We start from the raw sequence: 10,926 nt of genomic DNA on the forward strand, positions 1-10,926 counted from the left end.
CGCGAGGGCTGCCTCACGCAGCTCCACCTGCTCCTCCAATGAGTGGCACCAGGCCAGGAGCTCCCGAGCCCGCTCCTCCACCGCCTTTCGCCGCCGGTCGGCTTCCCGGGCCTCCTCAGCGGCCCAAGATCGGGCCTCCCGAGAGGCCACCAATGACACCTTGGCCTCTGCGTCGTCAAGATCGCACTGATGGCGCGCAAGGGCGATGGCGCCCTCCAGCGCGCGCCTCTCCGCAGCCAGGCGCAGGCCCTCGGCCTCAAGGCGCGCGTCTTCATCAGCCAGCTCCTCACCAAGCAAGCTCACCGCGTCAGCCGCCCTTCGAAGGAATCCTTGGCGGAGAGCGCGACGCTCCTGAGCGCGCTCGAGCACGTCTTCCACACCATCATCTGCCCCAAGCAAGCACCGGGGGCCACGAATCAGCACTCCCCCTCCGAGCTGGGGGCTGGGGGCTGGCACCCTCGCGACGGCCGGGCACGCCGCGCCAGAAGCCCGGCCTGGAGCCAGTTCGTCCCCAGGCAAAGAGCGCAGGGAGCGCCTCATCCAATCGCAGTCCACGACCAAGCGAGAAGCCCACGGCAGGCTGGCTATGCCACAAGAAGGCCCGCGAAGGAGGATCGCAAGGTGTGTAGGGCCACGATATGCCTCGGGATGCTTCGCCTCTTCGATCGCCCTCACCACAAGGGCTCCGCTGCTCGGAGCGCTTGAGGACGATGGTGGGGGCGAAGCCAAGGGGGACGGCTCCTCAGCCGTCTCCGCAAGCTCGGCTGGAAGGGGCCTGAGGAGCAGGGGTCAGTAAAAGCAACAGAAGGATCAGGAGCTGGGAAAGGAGAAGGCTTACTCATCAGTGGCGAAGTACTTCCTACGCTTCAGCAGGCGACAAGGGTAATCGTCGCCCAGGGCCTAGCTTCTCTTCCGGAGGGCCTCAAAGTCCACGCGGAAGCGGCCTAAGAGTTGGGCGCAGGGATCAACCAGCGACGAAGATGGAGCGTCAAAGCGACCTGCGTCAGGGGCGCCTGCATGATGTGCGCTGCCAATCGCCTCGCCAAGAGAAGCAGTCGGAGCCTCAGGGGCCTCGGTCGTAGGCACAGAGGGCAGCTGCTCGTCACCCTCAGCCTCAGCGGCATGGGCCCCAAGAACTGCTCCCTCGTGAGCATCGCCCGGCGCTGTCACCCCACCGGGAGCCCCCTCGGCCTCTGGCGCCTCAAGCCTCCCTGCTCCGCCGCTTGAGGAAGAGTCGCCTTGGCCGACTGGAAGGGCAGTCACCACAACTGGGTTCTCGCGAGGCTCCTGGAGGCCGAGGGGCCACGGCCCCCACTCATCAAAGATAGGCATCTGCTTCACAAAATCGCCCCTGCTCTAGCCGAGGTACAGCAAGGCCCCTCCCTGCTGAATGCTGCCGGGGTTGGGGTCCCCAGTCAGGGTCAAGAGCGTTGTCCTCAGCACTTCAGGAGTCAGGTCCTCTTCCTGGAGCCTCATACGATCATCGCGCCTGCTGAGAGCCACATCCGGCGGGAGTGGCGTTGGAGAGGAGCAACGCGGCGTAGCAGGAACTCCTTCACCACCTTGGGTGCTGTCACGCCAAGCGACCCACAAACGCGAAGCGGTGCCAGACGAAGACGAGCCGGGGGCTCTCAAGAGTCTCCTGGCCCCAGCCCGAATTGGGGACAGTAGGCGAAGTTGGCTCCGATAGCAGGGGGCTGGGCACCCCTGTGTCCACATACAGCCACCGCTCGCGGAACCCAACCGCGGGCAGGGGGAGCTTGCAGTCAATCCCAGAGGCCGCTGTCTCAGACGCGGCAATGAAGCTCACGCACGCCCAGCATTGGGTAGGGTCGACAAGGTGCAGCGAGAAGAAGTGGCGCAGCAAGGCAACCGAAGGAAGGATGCCCACCATAGCCTCGCAAACAAAGGCGAAGACCGAAAGGAGGGTGATGGATTCAGGACCCAGATGCATCATGTGGATCTGATAGTGGGAAAGCACGGCATTGAAGAATTCAGAAAAGGGAGGAACCAGACCCGCCCATAGGGCGTCGGCAAAATACGGGACCTCGGTGACTATCCTGTCGATGGAGAAGTGGGACGCGGGCCAGGCCGTCGTCCTCCCGCACTCATTGAAGATAGTGGCCAGAGCCAAGCTGACCTTGCCCAAGCCCTCGCCGGGGGCCGCCAACGGCGGCGGGCAAGGCGGAGACACGGGTTTCTTCCCTCTTCCCTTCTTCGTCGGAGCCATGGCGATGGGAAGGGGGGGAAGGTTCGAGATTGGGTTGAAAACAGAAGCCGGAGTTCGAGCGGTTGAAGGACAGCTCGAGCAACAGAAAGGGGAACGGTTGTGTATGACTACGAGTCCGCCTAGCATGGCGAAAAATAAGGAGGGCATGGGGGAACAGTGCCGCCCACGTCCAATCAACCGCCATGCGGCGCCCAAGGCCGCAGGCTATTAGGGCCCGTGGAGCTTCGCTCTTGGCCTTCCGCCTCCCTGCACGGCCAAGTCCGGGTGTGCCTTGGGCCCCAGGGCTACTGTCGGTGTTCTGGGAACGGGGGTCCCCAGACTTTCCTGCCTGCGGCCTGACAAAAGGGGCCCCAGCACGGCCCATCTTCACCAACACAAACCCAAGATCCTCGCGAGGGTCCAAGCCTCGCGGGGCGGACGACGCGGAGCTTCCTCAGGCACGGCTTCATCAGGCTGGCTCGCGAGGAGGCGGAGAGATCAAGGCGGGGTACCTCACGAGGTGCCCGTGACGCAAGCCATGACGACCAAGGGCGCCAGGCGGGTGCCGGCCCACGCAGTGTCCTCCTTTCCCCTTTGGTTCAAAGGGGGCAAGCGCAGCCGCGGAGTACCGAGGCATGAGGCAAAGGTTGCCATTTCGGTGCAACAAGACCAAGACCAGGAGGACTACAAGATGGAGGTCATCATGGAGCCCAAGACGGCGTCACCACCAGAGCTTTGTGCTGGCGAAGACTACTTTTGTCAGGATAGATGCTACTAGCTGTCCCCTTTCAAATTAGCCCACCATTGTTGGCTCCCTTCCCGCTTGATATTTGGGAAGAGGACCAGGGCCTCTATAAATAGGACTAGCCACCCAAAGGAAGTGGGGGATCGAAGGATCAAGAGGCTGAGAGGTTAGGGTTTAGAGAGGGGACAATCGAGAAGAGAGAGAGAGAGAGAAGGGTGACTGAACTCCTCCCAGCAGTTCATCCCCCCAGCCAAGAACAGACCCTCGCGAGGCTGTTCTTCCTTGTATGGTTCATCATCATCAGCCCAAGAGGCAATCCACCACACCACACACTGGAGTAGGGTATTACACCACAACGGTGGCCCAAACCAGTATAAACCCTGTGTCTCTTTTGTTGTTCTTTCCATAGCTTAGACCTTAGCGAGGCGGAGGGGCGCAGGTAGGTAGGAGGCGAAATCTCTGCGTGCACCCCAGTGTTCGAACCTCAAGGGTCTGCCGGAACCCGAAATCCGACAGTAAAGCGGTAGGAAAAATCTGTAGAGAAAATGTGGTTTACATCATTGTTGCTGTCCTCTGCGGCGCCACCGTTGTCCCCTGCGGCGTCATCGCCCTCTGTACGAAAGTGGTCGTCATCATGTTTTGTGCCATCGTCGTCGTTGGCAGCATCATGCTCTTACTCTTTGCTGGCATCATCCTCGCCTTCTTCCAACTGTTGTCTTTTGTTTTTCTTTTTGGTTTTAGTTAGTTCATTTTCGACCCCTGTAACTGCTGGCGGGAGCACCAATAAAGGTCTTGGCTGCTGCTGCTGCAAGGTAGCACTGTCGCTGATGAGTTGAGTTTTGTCCTTTGTCTTTTGTCTTTTTGTTCTAGGAGGAACGACAGTCTTAGTTTCTGATGGCCTGTCTTTTTGTAGCTCCCTGCTCGAAGTTGGTGCTGGCACTTGCTCCGGTGCTTCGTTGTTCATGTTCCGCTTCGTTCTTTTTTCTGGCGGGTCAGGAGAGATGAGTGGTTTTTCTGGATATGCACTGTTAAGTTCAAACAAAATCGTTTCAATATCTTCTCATGCACATCCGTCACCTGCACGATGATTATGTAACAAAAGGATTACGTAGCAAAATCGAAATAAATGGGATATAGTTTTCAAACCATGTCTTCCACGACTGCACAAAAAAAAATCTGAAACTTAATCTACATAGATTGATAAGATAGCCCTTTTTCTTTCATTTCCTGAGCTAAAAAGGCGATCAATCCATTGTTTTCTTGTTATATCAAGTTTTCTTCCTAACTCTTGGTTTGGCCAATGAGTGATGGAAATTAAGGTCAGGTGGTGAGCAGTATGGCTACTGTCAATTCCATATCAGTGAAGGGAGGTCTTTTTTATATTGAAAAAACACTACAAATGATATTCTGTAAATATAATTGTAAGGTTTAGAGGGTAAGATAAAATGTTCTTGAATGAATAATGATACACGTAGTGTGTGAAAAATTTCATGAAAGTGTAGTTCCCAAGATTGTGTGGGCATAAGTGGTTAACTTACTGCTGCTGCTACATAGTTTATAGTACCTTGCTGCATGGCAGGATGTTCTGCAGGTACCCTATTTTCCTTATTACCATTCCTTGCTGCGTAAAAATGCCCAGGCGTTAGTAGCAGTAGAAGCAAAATTTAACTTCACAGCAAAAAGAGGAGATGCATCCCGTGGACACAAAAAATGGCACTGCCGGAGAGGCACGGATTGTTTCACGCTATAAGCACACATCTAGATCTATTATTGGAGCACGGATGTTGATATGAGAGAGGCACATAATTTGAAACAGATACAATCAATGAATATATAGAATCTTCTGTAAATAGCAGGTTTTGAATTTAAGGATGCTCTCATGGTTTGAATCTAGAGCAGTGTCCTAGATAGTTCTGGCATGCACAATACGTTTTAGTCAAATATCTTGCGAGTAGATTTCTGTGGGGGATAGTGGTAGCATCCTATTGCACGCGTGTCTACCTTATTTTAATTTTTCTACAAGAGTCTAAACAGACTTTTTGGAAACGCGGTTTTGTGTGGCGGTTAGGGTTCATGTCCGTCAAAGAGGGGGAAAACCATTTTGATCGAACTGTGGTAATGAAATGTAATGGATTAGTAATTTTTTACCTTCGATTGCTTGTGAGGGATTCGTCGCATCCATCTGCTGCTTTTCCTCCTTGCTCTCTGTTGGTACCTCCGCCGCGAGCAGGGGTCGTCGCCGTCAGTCGCCACCGCCGCCGGGAGAGGTTTTTTATGCTTTCGTGGGCACCCACCGACTGTTTGTATCTCGAAGTGGATGGCGGCTGGTGTGTGAGGTGAACGCGATTTGGATTTTTGGTTGGTTTGCTGGATTGGACAATGCGGGCAGAAGGACAAAGCAGGGTGTTCGAGAGAGGGGAACTGGTGAAGTGTTCGAGATTTTCGGTGCGAAAGCAAAAGGAAGAAAGGAGTGGAGGGAGAGAGGGGAATGGTCCAACCGTTGCGAATCTTCGACCGTCCGGTTTCACATCAAGATTGGTGTAACTTTCTGTTGGCTTCGATGCGGGAGCATTTTTTTATTTTAGTGTGGTGACATTGACGTGGGCATGATTTGGTGTCACCCAGAGTCACGTTCGTGTCTGCGCGTGTTGCAGACGTTTTCTATGACGTGTCTGCGTCTGTTTGGACGTCAAGATTGGTGAAAATTTCTGTGTTCATGCATTGGTGTAGGCAGAGAGCTTGAAGCGTATGTTTTTTCGTTGGGATGTTAGCAATTTTTTATTTTAGTGTTTTTGTGTGATCCATAGGGGCATGGTTTGGCGTTACTCAGAGTTACGTTCATGGTTTTTTGTGTTCCAAACGATTCTGCTTGCTAGTTCATTTGGAGAGGCATGGACATGAACTCATGGGAAGCATTTTAACGCATTGGTCAGAGTCAAGATACCACGATTGTATGCCTTTGGTATTTCCAAATGATTTTGCTCGCTCGTTCTCTTGGACAGGAATGGATGTGAAAATGGCGGGGTCAAGTATTGTTATTAGCCAGAGTCACGTTTGTCCACACGTGTGTTACATTTATTTTCTCTCGCGAGTCACTGTGAGGTCCGTGGAAGTGAATCCGAGTTGGCACTGTGTTGCCAATGCAACAGGCACACTACTGGCGCTGTGTATGGAAATGTTATCCTTCCTTTTTTGTGGAGAGTTGCGGTGGTGCGTTCCAGGGAGGCACTATTTGTTATTAGAGAGAGTCACGTTGCATGGTTCTTTGTGTTCCAAACGATTCCGCTCGCTAGTTCATTTGGAGAGGCATGGACATGAACTCATGGGAAGCATGTTAACGCATTGGTCAGAGTCAAGTTACCACGGTTGTATGCTTTAGGTATTTCCGAATGATTCCGCTCGCTCGTTCTCTTAGATGTGAAAACGGCGGGGGGCAAGTATTGTTATTAGCAAGAGTCACGTTTGTCCACGCATGTGTTACATGCATTTTCTCTGGCGAGTCACTGTGAGGTGCGTGGAAGTGAAGCCGAGTTGGCACTGTGTTGCTAATGCCACAGGCAGACTACTAACGCTTTCTATGGAAATGTTTTCCTTGTCGACTCGTTCCATTTTTTAGGGAGAGTCGCGGTTGTGCGTTGCTGGGAGGCACTGTTTGTTATTAAAGAGCATCACATTCGTGCCTGCTTGTGTTACGGACGTTTTCCCTAAGGTGTCTCCTCGAGAAGCGTGCAAGTTAATTCGCGGATATAGTAAGATTTTGATATAAATATCATTTCAAAAAAATGGCAATGTATAATAGTATGAATTCGACAGTAATTTCTCTGGAATACAGTCAGATGTATACAGTAAGTTAACCGTGTTTGAGATGTTTTTTATTGAATATGTACGGACCATTTGAAAGAAGTTGGGTGGTTGTAGTGTGGACGAACGCATGGGAGACGAAATGATAGTACTTGTGTTTCCCAGGCGTCCAGAGTTTGTGGTATTTAAGGGAGATTGTGAGAATTCGAGGCGTTGGTTACTCTGTTTGACCGTCTGACTGGTGTGCATGTGTTATAAAAAGGTACCTACTCATGGAACATTCTGCGTCCACAATTCTCCAGAGTCAGGCCCCTCTTCCTAGCTTGTAGCTCCTTGCTTGCGCCATGGCAGGTAAGAGGGGTTCTGGATGTTCAAGCAACCACGCAGCAAGGACCAAGGCCACGGAAAGAAGGGAGAGGTCCCGCCGCTACGCTGTAGCGACGGTAGGGATATCTTACCCCGTTGCCCAGGTGTCGAATGATCTCTCGCGTGGAGGAGAATCCTCCCACAAGCGCATTCGCCATGGAGACGATCTCGGCAAGATGGCAGTATCGAATTCCTTAGCCAGCGATGACGTGCTCGATGAGCTAATTAAGCAGCAGCAGTTCATCGCTCGGCTGGAGAAATTGGTGCAGCAGAGCAATGCCTCTATGGAGAAGTCCACTGGTCTAGTATTTCAATCTTTGTATGAGAATGAGAAGCTTCTCAAAGAGCTCCACCAGAAGGATCAGGAGGCCGCCCGCTGGAAGAATCTGTATGAGCAAAGCCATGCGTTGGTGCAGAATATATCGGGCGAAGTGGAGCAGCTTATGGATGAGAATGCTGAGGTTCTCGTCAAGTACAAGAGCCTGGTTGAGGATTCGTATGCTGCTGTGAAGGAAGGTCATGAGGCGACGAAGAAGCATATTGAGGATGCGCTCGCCCACCAGCCGATCAAGAACGTTGCTGGAGTGTAGGCAGAGAGCTTGAAGCGTATGTTTTTTCGTTGCATTGGGGCATGTGGCCTTTTGTACTTACATGAACCTGTAAAGCATTTATGCGTTGCATATCGTCGTGTTGTTTCGTTCTTTGGTACATGTAGATGAGTAGGCTCTGGGCATGGATGTCGCTTGTTAGCGTCGGTCGTGAAGTGAATACAGCGTCGGTTCTGTACCAGTTAGTGACATGAGTTGTGTACTGGCAATGGCGTGGATGTTCGTGGTTCTGTTAAGGGTCACAGGCACGGGCGTGGTTCTGTTAAGGGTCACAGGCACGGTCCTTGTTTTTAGAAGCCACGGCTTTGTGTTGAGTTGCGTGGCGCTTCTTTTATTAGAAGCACGGGCGTGAAGTGACTACAGCCACGGTTCTGTTCCAGGTAGCAACATGACCTGTGCACTGACGATGGCGTGGACGTTCGTGGCAGTGTTAAGGGTCACAGGCACGGGCGTGAAGCGCTAAAAGGCATGCTTCCCTACAAAATAGAGTCACGCTCTCGTGTGTTTGTGTTCCGAATTGTTCCGTCAACTCCATCAGACGGAGATGCACATGCGTTCAGCACACAAAGGTTCTTTAATTGGGGAGACCCAGCGGAATTGGTTCAGATGTGAATACAAACTGTTTACTCTGTGAAGCACAGACTGGCAAATTCGAATAGGCACGTATGCAGGTGAATCCTATGGGGGCATGGTTTCGTCTTTTGCATAGTCACGTTCGTACATTTATCATGGAAAGAAAGCAGAATGGGTTTAGATGTTAACGCTAGCTGTTTACTTTGTGAGTGGACGATTCGAGAGTAGAGTTGTTTAAAAGCGTAAGTTCCTTGTTTTTAGAAGCCACGGCTCTGTACTGAGTTGCATCACGCTTCTTTTATTAGAAGCACGGGCGTGAAGTGACAATAGCCACGGTTCTGTTCCAGGTAGCGACATGACCTGTGCACTGACGATGGCGTGGACGTTCGTGGCATTGTTAAGTGTCAGAGGCATGGGCGTGAAGTTCAAAGAGGCATGGTGTCGTATGATATAGAGTCACGGGCGTGAAGTGACTACAGCCACGGTTCTGTTCGAGGTAGTGACATGACCTGTGCACTGACGATGGTGTGGACATTCGTGGCAGTGTTAAGGGTCAGAGTCACGGGCGTGAAGCTCAAAGAGGCATGGTGCCGTATGATATAGAGTCACGCTCCCCTGTGTTTCTGTTCCAAGTGCTTCCGTTGACTCGATCAGAAGGAGATGCACGACCGGTGAGCCTACAGAGGCATAGCTTTGCATTACACACAGTCACATTCGTTTCTTTAGCCCAGGGAATGGGTTGAGATGCCAGCACTAACTATTGACTCTGTTGTTAAAATTTTATTTGCTCATTTTCAAAAGCACAGTCATGCTTCTTTCTTGATGTTTCATATATTATTCGATAAAGGCGTGGACTCGATTAGATGGAGAGGCACGGGCATGGTATTTTCTTATATAGAGTAACGCTCGTCTGTGTTTGCGTTCCGAATAATTCCATTGACTCGATCAGATGTAAACCCAGTGGAAAGGCATCATTTGGTATTACTCACAGTCACGTTTGTTTCTTTAATTGCGGAAACCCACTGAAAAGGGTAAGAGTTCCTTGTTTTTAGAAGCCACGGCTATGTGCTGAGTTGCATGGCGCTTCTTTTATTAGAAGCACGGGCATGAAGTGACTATAACCACGGTTCTGTTCTAGGTAGCAACATGACATGTGCACTGACGATGGCGTGGATGTTCGTGGCAGTGTTAAGGGTCACAGGCACGGGCGTGAAGCGCTAAAAGGCATGCTGGCCTACAATATAGAGTCACGCTCTCGTGTGTTTGTGTTCCGAATTGTTCCGTCAAATCCATCAGACGGAGATGCACGGGCATTCAGCACACAAAGGTTCTTTAATTGGGGAGACCCAGCGGAATTGGTTTAGATGTGAGTACCCACTGTTTACTCTATGAAGCACGGACTGGCCTATGCGAATAGGCACGTACACAGGTGAATCCCATGGGGGCATGGTTTCGTCTTTCGCATAGTCATGTTCGTACGTTTATCATGGAAAGAAAGCAGAATGGGTTTAGATGTTAAAGCTAGATGTTTATTTTGTGAGTGGCCGATTCGAGATTAGAGTTGTTTAAAAGCGTAAGTTTCTTGTTTTTAAAAGCCACGGTTCTGTACTAAGTTGCATCGCGCTTCTTTTATTAGAAGCACGGGCGTGAAGTGACTACAGCCACGGTTCTGTTCCAAGTACCGGCATGACCTGTGCACTGACGATTGCGTGGACGTGCGTGGCAGTTTTAAGGGTCACATGCATGGGCGTGAAGCTCAAAGAGGCATGGTGCCGTATGATATAGAGTCACGGGCGTGAAGTGACTACAGCCACTGTTCTGTTCCAGGTAGTGACATGACCTGTACACTGATGATGGCGTGGACGTTCGTGGCAGTGTTAAGGGTCAGAGGCACGGGCGTGAAGCTCAAAGAGGCATGGTGCCGTATGATATAGAGTCGCGTTCCCCTGTGTTTCTGTTCCAAGTGCTTCCGTCGACTCGATCAGAAGGAGATGCACGGCCGGTGAGCCTACAGAGGCATAGCTTTGCATTACACACAGTCACGTTCGTTTCTTTAGCCCAGGGAATGGGTTGAGATGCCAACACTAACTATTGACTCTGTTGTTAAAAGTTTGTTTGCTCATTTTCAAAAGCACAGTCACGCTTCTTTCTTGATGTTTCGTACATTATTCGATAAAGGCGTGGACTCGATTAGATGGAGAGGCACGGGCATGGTATTTTCTTATATAGAGTCACACTTGTCTGTGTTTGCGTTCTGAATAATTCCATTGACTCGATCAGATGTAAACCCAGCGGAAAGGCATCATTTGGTCTTACTCACAGTCACATTTGTTTCTTTAATTGTGGAACCCCACTGAAAAGGGTAAGAGTTCCTTGTTTTTAGAAGCCACGGCTATGTGCTGAGTTGCGTGGCGCTTCTTTTATTAGAAGCACGGGTGTGAAGTGACTACAGCCACAGTTCTATTCCAGGTAGCAACATGACCTGTGCACTGACGATGGCATGGATGTTTGTGCCAGTGTTAAGGGTCACAGGCACGGGCGTGAAGCGCTAAAAGGCATGCTGCCCTACAATATAGAGTCACGGTCTCGTGTGTTTGTGTTCCGAATTGTTCTGTCAACTCCAT

The sequence above is a fragment of the Triticum aestivum genome, chromosome 1A (genome assembly GCF_018294505.1).
Source record: "Triticum aestivum cultivar Chinese Spring chromosome 1A, IWGSC CS RefSeq v2.1, whole genome shotgun sequence".
NCBI lineage: Eukaryota > Viridiplantae > Streptophyta > Magnoliopsida > Poales > Poaceae > Triticum > Triticum aestivum.